Source organism: Nelumbo nucifera, chromosome 7, assembly GCF_055504915.1.
Source record: "Nelumbo nucifera cultivar China Antique chromosome 7, China Antique-T2T, whole genome shotgun sequence".
Classification (NCBI taxonomy): Eukaryota; Viridiplantae; Streptophyta; class Magnoliopsida; order Proteales; family Nelumbonaceae; genus Nelumbo; species Nelumbo nucifera.
Window position 1 is genome coordinate 22,773,671 of NC_142655.1, and position 9,718 is coordinate 22,783,388.

The window sequence follows — 9,718 nt, forward strand, 5'->3', positions numbered from 1 at the left end:
TTATTTATCGATTTTTTTTGCCTTTTGTTTTCATGACAGTAGTGTTAATGCCATTGGACATAGTTTTTTTTTTTTTTTTTTTTTAATAGGCAATCCCACTCCCACAGGCCTCAAGTTTGTCTACTTTTTAGTAATTGCATTGCTTCTGTATTGGCTCCAACAATTCTTCAAACTGGATACCTTTTGTTCCAGTCCAGATTATGGGCTGCCAAGTAACTACGTGAAACGGTGAAAGGTTTGAAGCTTTTATTTATATTCAAGGGTAAATTGCTGAAACCTCCCCTCCTTTTTGCTAATAGCAATCACTTCTCCTGAAGTTTCCAACAATATCTGCACTAACAATGTTGCAAGTAGATTAGACCCTCTCCATTAAGTCACCATTAAGAAGTTGACTGAATTTGGTGACATGATCAACTTAGTATTTCGAAATAACAATGAAATACGAAATTGGTTTTTGGCTGTTGTCGACCAAACCCTCAGCCCGCCATTACTTTTCAGTCGCCTCCATCCCTGCCTATTGCAGGACATTGGGCTTGCCATTTTTATTTGGCCTTCAGTGGCCTCTAGCATATAGATTTGGTTGCTGCTCATTCTCAATTTCCTTCCTGGCTCCAATGTTATCACCATCTTCAGTCCTCACTTTGGTGGGGGAGCTGGAAAAAGAAAGCTCAACTGTACAAAGCACAAACTCTTAGAAAACATCACTTTCGAGAGTTTCCATGATACCAGAAGAATATATCATGAGATGCAATTTCTTTACGGATGTGGAACTTGCCACAGCATTTGCATTGAAAGACAACCACAGGCCCAGTACGAGTTGAAGTCGCAGGTTCCTTGGTTTGATTTCAAGTCTCCATTGAATGATTGACATGAAGTGAATTTGGTCAATTTTGTCAAAATCATTGTATGGGTAATTTGATCATTTTGTTGCTAACGCTAGCTAATTCTAATGGAGGGGATCTAATTGCAACGTTGTCAGAAACTTAAGTGGAGGTGATTGCCATAGAAGGTTTCAGCAATTTACCCTATTTTTAATGAGAAATCACTCTCTTGCCAGCTTTTTTAGCGGGGACCAACCGTCCATGGGAACTGTTGGTGCGTCTGTTAAACAACACCCTCACTCTTTAAATCATGGTTTTCAAAACTGGACCGGAAAAACCAGGAATCAGTCAGGTGATTGGTTCCGGTTATCCCCCCCAAAACTAGATTTTCCATAAAAATTGTTGATTTTAGTCAGCAAACCACTGACCCGGGCGGTTAACCGTTCGAACCGTTTTGACTGATTTTCATTTTTTTTAGTTTTTTATTTTTTGTCAGAATGGGCCAATCGTTCGGGTCGAACAATCGGACCGTTCAACCCGGTAACCGGACCCTTGACCGGTTCGATCTCTGTGTAGGTTTTAAAAACCATGCTTTTAACTTGCTCAAACTTGTAAGTAGACCTATTCATGGGTCGGGTGGCCCAATGGGCCGGCCCGCAATAAATTCGAGTTGGGCTCGGGTTTTGTCAAAATAGCCCTGCCCGACCTAAAATTAGACTTAAAATGGGTTATGTGATTATGTCCATTTGAATAAATTTTTTGATTTAAGAATGTAAAACTGTGTTTTAAAACATAAAAGAAAGGGAAAAAAACCATCTTGTAGGCCATTGTTCATTTAAATAGGAAAAAAAAACATTTGAATTTTTAATTCTAATTTGAATAGGGAAAATTGTAATTTTTTTATTAGGTCGGGCTTCGGGCTTGGGCTCGAGCTTCGAGCTTTTTATCAGGGCCGGGCTCGGGCTCGGGCCTAGCGTATTTCCATTAATGATGAGTAAAAGCCCGGCCCGAGCCTGGCCCGGCCTAGCCCATGAACAGGTCTACTTGTAAGTGGGCATCTTCCATGGCATCAATTTCAATGGGAGTGAAATATTGATGCATATAATGTGATGGTTACAGTTTTTGAATCCACCGAGATGCTATTTTCATAGACTTAATGGGGGGGGGGGGTTAATAAACCCCACCTTATGTTGTTGTTGTTGTCCTTCTTCTTGATACATCTGCATGAAAAGATGAAAAGAAAAAAGATAATGCAAAATGACGGGTTTTGGGATTCTACAACCTGGTGGGTACCCATCCCTACCCTTTTCGATGGGGCAGGTTTTTTTGCTTAAATGATGGGTTTTGGGATTCTACAACCTGTACGAGTACGGATAGAGTACGCTAAACCCAACCCTCTCTAACCCGCATATTGTTGGAAGCATATAAACTTTATGTACTAGACTACTACGTGTTCAATTTAATAAGATTTTGAATTTTATGTGAATGATAATTGATAGCTTATGTGTTTTTTACATGTCTTAATCGATAATTAAAAATCTTGATGTTTATTTGTGTTGTTGTACTTATTTATTGCTTATATATGATAAGAAATAATAGGAAATTAGATGTGAGTTTTAAACCCAACCTGCCCTTACCCTTGAATGTGGGGAGGATTTTGCATTTTCATATGCGGGAGGGTTTGGATTCTCAAAATCCAACCCGTTACGGGTTTTGGGGCAAGTACAAGTTGAGAGATTTAGGAAGATGGATAAAATCTAGAATTTACAAAACCCTCCCCGAACCTGCTCCTGTTGCCATCTCTAGTATCCAATATGATTATTGTTAATATTTATAAATATGTAAATTTTATTAATATTGTTTTCTAAATGTTTTTATTAATATGCAATAAAAAGAGAATATGTCTAGAAATTAAAACTTATAATTTCTATAATTTGGATAAAGTAATTGAAGAGTGGTTTAAGGGTGAAGTGGAAGTTTTGTATGATAAAAAATTACCATCCTACTCTGTTTGATTCAGATGACGTTGTCAACTTTTGAGTCACCGGTGATAAACAAAACTAAAGTATTAATATGATACACGCAATATGAGGTATATTGTATTAATTTCAAAGTCACCGACATGAAAAGTATGGGGAGTTAGGAGATATTAACAATTTTTATCCTAACAAACCTATTTCCAAGGACCAAACTGACAAAAAAAGAGTATCGAGTAATCGACACACACCATACTCAATTTTTGGGTATGGTGTGTGTCAATATTTTGAGACTTTGTGATAAGGACAATGGGGTGTTAATGGCTTGTTCACTAGGAAGCAAATTAAGGTGCGGATTGGCTGGTGCATAAAACTCTGTCGAATAGATGGAATTCTTTCCCTTTTGATTGTTTGATGTTGGGGTATTATATATCTCCTCCTATTATTAAAAAAAAAGGCTTGTTCATTAGAGAGCATGGTTTTCAAAACTGGATTGGATTGGACGGTCGGATTAGAAAAACTGAGAACTTATCAAGTTATCGGTTCTGTTTTACCCCAGAATCGTTATTTCGCTAAAAACCATTGATTTGGTTAGTAAACCGTTGATCTAAGCGATTTAACTGTTCAAACCGTTATAACCATCCAATGATTTTGACTGTTTTTTTTTTTTTTTTTTTTTTAACTTTTCTGTCAAAATGGCCAGTCCATTCAGTTCGAATGGTCAAACCGTTTGACCCGAGAACTGGATCCCGAGCACTATTTACTTATTTGTTCAGCATTTTTTATGAGTATGCTTATTTGATTATACACCATTCTATTATATCTAATTGACGTTTAACACAAAAAAGAGGACTACCATTACTAGTTCATGATTCAGTAGGGGATAAAAATTAGACGGCCCAACAAATAATGGCCTCTTCAAACCTAAATTGTACTTGAATTTTGTCCCAACCCTAGTTGGGTTGGAGCTTGGGTTGTCTTAACCTGGACCAACTTAATCCGAAGACTATGCTGCATTCAAGGTTCAAAACATCTGTATTACGTATCTTATCAGAAAGCTTGAATATGGATATGTCGGGGAAATTCATACAACTCCCATAAATATATCAATAAAAACTAAATTTAAGGTTAAAATAATTATGAATAAAATATAAATACATAAAAAATGATATAAAGAGATATATTATAAATTTATAATTAATAATATTGGAAATCTATAACATGTAGATATCATGCACTACCTTCGCTAATAATACACTAAACAATATTTCAGCTTTCAAGCTATTAAAAATCATTACAAGATGTTAGCAAGGTTTAAAGTATTGATACAAGGGGCGTATGGTCCTGTATTGGTATATATATATATATATATATATATATATATATATATATATATATATATATATATATATTTTTTTTTTTTTTTTGTTTTTAAATCTGGTTCAGAGGGGCTGGTTTAAGGATGGTCTATCCCCTGAACCACTTGCTGATCCGAAATACCTCCTGTAGGGGCACATCGAGAAAGCTCCGATACGATACGTATCGATACGGGTCAATATGCATCGATACTTTGAACCTTGGATGTTAGATCAATGGATTTAATAGGTAATGGATAGATCTATCTTATAGTTCTTCATTACCATGAAAATCATTTAGAATGTCTAAAATAAATTAATTTTTAATTTTTAGATATTTTCTAAAAATTAAGAAAATGATTTTTAACACAACCAATTGTTAGATCAATGGGTTTAATTGATTATTGATAGATCTATATTATAATTCTTTCTTGCAATGAAAATCATTTAAAATATATAAAATTATTTTTATTGATATTATGATTTTTCAGATTTTATGAAAAATTCATAGATCTAAAAGTTTGGATTGCCAATGTACCCTTATTTGAATTCGATCTGATCTGTTTGCATCCCTACATAAGGGACTGATAATGGTCTCACCATACGATAACATCAAGGCTAGGGGTGCAAATGGATCAGATTATGATCCAATCTGATCCTATTTGGTCAAATTCGGATCACCCCCCTGTTTGGATCTTCAGATCGGATTGGATAATATGATTTGATCAGAAAATCGGATTGGATTCAGATCACCCTATCTGATTGGATATATGTTATATATTTATAAATATAAACATAAATATATAATACATATATATATGTTATTTATTTATAAATATATTATTTATATTATATTTTTATAAATTTGTTATATTATTTATTTTTTTATAAAAACATGTATATATATGATGAAAATAATTAAAAAATACTTGTATTTTTTGTTTTTTTTTATTTAAATTGATATATTTTAATAATTTATTAATTAAAAAAAAAAACAACTCAGATTGGATCAGATCCGAAGATCCAACTTATTGATAGGATTTGAATTCAAATCAAAGCCTATCAGATCCAATCGGATTTTCGAGTCAGATCGAATCTAACATAAATAATTTTGGATTCGATTTTAACTATCCTAATTCAAATCCAATCCGATCCATTTGCATCCCTATTTACCATAAGTCCCATTCCAAAAAATATACTTTCGTATTTACAGGATGTACTTACTATTAAGACTTCAACAACGTTAAAAGTATTACTTGTGACTGTCATTTTATTACTAATCCACATCTCTTGCTGCAGGGTGCAGTGGATGCACCGTAAATTTTACCATATTATTTATATGTGTTATTTTATGCTATATTATAAAACAACACTTATATTATATATTATTTATGATATTTTATATTGCATATTATATGATATATAGTAATAATATAACATATTATAACTACTCACTATTTTATTCACAAAATTAGGCCTGGAACCCATTCTGACCGGGCCCAGGCCTTTGGGCTATAGCCCTTTATTATCACAAGTGTCCCCATGATCACCCGATTACCCCTAGGGGTTCTTGGTGCCCACTCCGGCCCACTCAATACGTTGCATTGTAATTCTTTAACAGCGCATTGTTAATTGGCTATATATATTCTACATTTTAACCTGATACCAGAATTGATGAAATGTCAGGATGGCCGAGTGGTCTAAGGCGCCAGACTCAAGTTCTGGTCTTCGAAAGGAGGCGTGGGTTCAAATCGCACTTCTGACAGCATTTTCTTACCTTGTTTTTATTCTTTTTATCAAAACCTCCTGTGAATTTTGATATATACAACCTCCTTGGTTACCAATTTTATGATATCGGCTGGACCAAAATAACTTCTAGGGGACAAAAGCTTGAGGCTGTTGAGGGTCAATCAATTAAACCATTTATGAGGTGTGAGCACTCAGTCGCTCTCTCACCACTTCAGTACACATCAGATTCCCCATTCAATTTTAACATCTTTTTTCAGACCAATTGGCAAAATATTGTATTTTTCATTGATCAAATACCACAGGAATTGCTTGACTTTTGACTCACTCCACAGGAGTTTCCATAACATTCTTCAATATCTGTCGTTAATTAGTCGTTAAGTGGTATTTGAAAAAGACACAAATGCCCTTCGAATGTCATCTAATTTTCTTTATCAACTATCCAAACATTGATAAAAAATTAACAGTCTCAATTTTTTTTTTAATACTAGATTAGATACATTATCGGGTTGTTTCTGTTTTTCACTGCTTTCAGTCACTTCTCAAGGCAATAAAATAGGTTGATTATCAATCGACACAGTTTTAGCCTTTTAGGTCTGTTTGGTTCCATTGTCATTAATCAAACGTTTGAAAGAATTTTATCATGAAAATGGAACAAATGACAATTCAACGTGCCACATGTGCTAAACAAAAAAAAAAAAGCTCCATTCAGGGAAATACCTACTTGGTGCTGAGTTGGAACCGTTTCTCTGATAAACAACAATGGAAACAAACACTATCTCTATCTTCCTGTTCAGTTTTGGATGATCTAGTATGTGTTTGGTTCCATTGGCATTTATTGAAAAAACGACGCTACATCGGCACCACATAGGCGTTGGCGTTTATTTCATATAAAGCAAAATGAAACAACTGTTTGGTTTCACTTTTTATCAAATAAACGGTAAAAAACTGAAAAAAAAATTGATTTTTGTGCATGGGGGCATTTGGGGAAACACCAAATTCTTGTTTCCCCCAACGCCCCAGTGTTTCTTGAAACCAAATGCTGATGTGTCACACTTTAATGGGTATTAATTTGAAGTGAAAAATAAAAAACGTTTAAAGTGAAATCCAACCAAACAACAAAAACAAAAAACATTTAAAGTGAAAAAACACAAATAAATGACCACCCATAAATGTAAACAGAACCAAGTACCCTCCTAATCTAAGCGGTTTTTGAAACAATCCCATCAGAAAAAAATTACTCACTGCTCCAACATTCTTCCAGCATCCATCATGGCCATTGGTCAAACCAATTGGTATGTTAGTTGATTCACTCTGACATAGATGCGGATTTGATTCTTGCAACCATCAACTTGGGGAAAGGGATTATTAGTGGTACGTATCACCAAATGCCAAAAAAAAAAGAAAAGAAATCCAAAGATCATCCTATATGTCAATCTTCCCCTTTATTTAACCCTCTACACAATTCCTTTATCAAGGACCCTCCTACTTGCCAAGATCCTTCCATTTCCATGAAACTTTGTTTTGACTCCTAACATGAAAAGAAAAAAATCTCCTAGAAACATAACCCTAGCCCGAGTGAGCCTCCTGCACCATGTGGGCCCCATGTGGGTTCATCACTTGTGATGGATTACATAACCTGAAGCAGATCTAAAGTGAACTTTTGCTGCACATTTTTTTTTTTATTATGATGCCTATACTTGCCTTGGCTAGCCTTGTGTTCAGACCACCATCTCAAAGATGTTGATCCACTTTGTTTTCCTTTTAGTCACTTTCTCGGGCTCTCATCTTTTTCTTTGCCATTCAAGTATTAACTTTGGTGATATCAAATAAACATGTCATCGTTTGGAATTGATTATTATCATGTTGGATGGTCCAGTGGAATGCTAGACTCAAAGTCTTGGGTCTTCCAGATGTTGAAATCTCATTTATGACATGTTCTTTCAATCATATATTGCTTCAAAATAACCAATCAATCAATATCAGATGAATTTGGCTATGATAATAGAAAAACTTATAACCAATCAATCAATATCAGAAAAGTGGTAATTAACTAATAAGGTGATATTTGATTGATTAAATGTCTTTCCAACAAATTAATTTGGGGGGTAGTGACACTTATTGAATTTGATTTTTTTTTTGGTAGGCATATTTGATTTGATTGGATCTAATGCAAATCTGGTCCATTGATAGCCTTACCCATATCTAAGTACAAATCTTCCTTTTTTTTTCCCTTCTCTATGAAAAAAAGAGATTAGTGTATGTTTTTACATATATCTGAATTTGATCCGATAAAGTATCCAAGAGATCCGAGTTTGATTTGATATATCCTATGGACACGTAAGCATGGATTCAAATTTAATCTGTTTACATGTCCAAATATCTGGTTTGTTTAGAATATTCATAAATTTGCATAAAATTAACATAAATTTTATAAAATTAAATATAAAAAATTTATGCAATGAATAGAAAATAAATTTACCTGAATCCTAAATCCCCTTTTAATGTAAAAAATTTAATACAAATTAAAAATAATGTTTTGTATATGCACATAGTAGATTGAGCTAGGTAATATGGCAATTTCTAGACTTGACTCTATTAATTAAATTATAGCAAAACACTTTGATGTTATTAAGTTATTGCATATACATATTTAGAGAATAATAGGTCTCAACATACAAAACTCAGTGGATAGTGGTGATTTTTATGGGTTTGAAAAATTGTAGGAAATACACGTTAAAGTCATAGTCCTTTAATATATATATATATATATATATATATATTTATTTATTTAATTTATAAATTTAGCTTATTATTATTATTATTGTTATTATTATTGACCTCATATAGTTGGGATAAGGCATGGATGATGATGGTTATATAATCATGATCATCATAGTTTTGTACACAATTCCAAAGCGATAGACAGGTTTACACATGGAATTCTATTTACATCTTGTGCAAGATTAAGAACATAGTAAAAAGAATGAATATTAGGCTGACCGTATCTTATGAGATGAAAATCCTGCATTGATCTCCTAGCTAACAAAGGAATTGATGAAAGATGCTTGCTTAAGGTGGTTGATGGTATTCCCGAATTTTTAAAGTTTAGCTTGTCTTCTTCATGAATTTGGGTGTGCCTGTTCTTAGAATTGATTAGGTTTTTCATTAGGTCAATTTTAATTTGCTTTGTTTTTTCTTTTTTGGGTGGGCCTGAGATGGTGAGGGAGAGTTTTGTATTTTTTTTTTTTTTTGTCTGGCAATGAAAGATGGGAAGCCGGAAAGACTCATACCCTAGAGAGCTAGTGGCAGTGCATAAAATATTGGGAGAATGACTGATCAGCCCAGCTCAGAATTCTTAACCCCGCTACTAGTACACTATAGGGGACTGTAATTTCAGAATTCTGCATTGGGCTGCACTCTGCAGTGCACTTCTCCCTAAAATCTTTTCTTTAACGGTCCCCTTGACCATGGTAGACCAGAATACTTACTAGACCATGTTTGACTAGGATACTAAGTTACCTAAGGGTCTTGATCTTTATAGACAAGACCCTAGAAACTCAGTAACTCAGTAATTCAGTACATCTTTTGGTCATTTGGGCTGTCATGACAATCTTCCTAAAAAACTCTTATTGTTACACCATGTTGCACATTTTGTGCTAAATGTTTTAAGCCAATGAGTGGTTCGTTTAAAATTTCATAAAATGAAGGCAACGGAAATGCCCTTTCAAGGACGAAAATGTCAAAGCATTGCTTACAGTAGGGGTGTCAATGGACTGGTTTTGGATTGGATCCCATACAAACCAAAATCAATTTAGAT

General features: G+C 34.0%; 1 non-coding gene across 1 annotated transcript; it reads left to right on the top strand.

The window, feature by feature from the left end:
- Window positions 1-5,833: 5,833 nt before the first annotated feature.
- On the top strand, window positions 5,834-5,917 carry TRNAL-CAA (transfer RNA leucine (anticodon CAA)). Its single transcript has one exon. It is a non-coding gene; the product is annotated as a tRNA-Leu (tRNA).
- The last annotated feature ends 3,801 nt before the right edge of the window (window positions 5,918-9,718 follow it).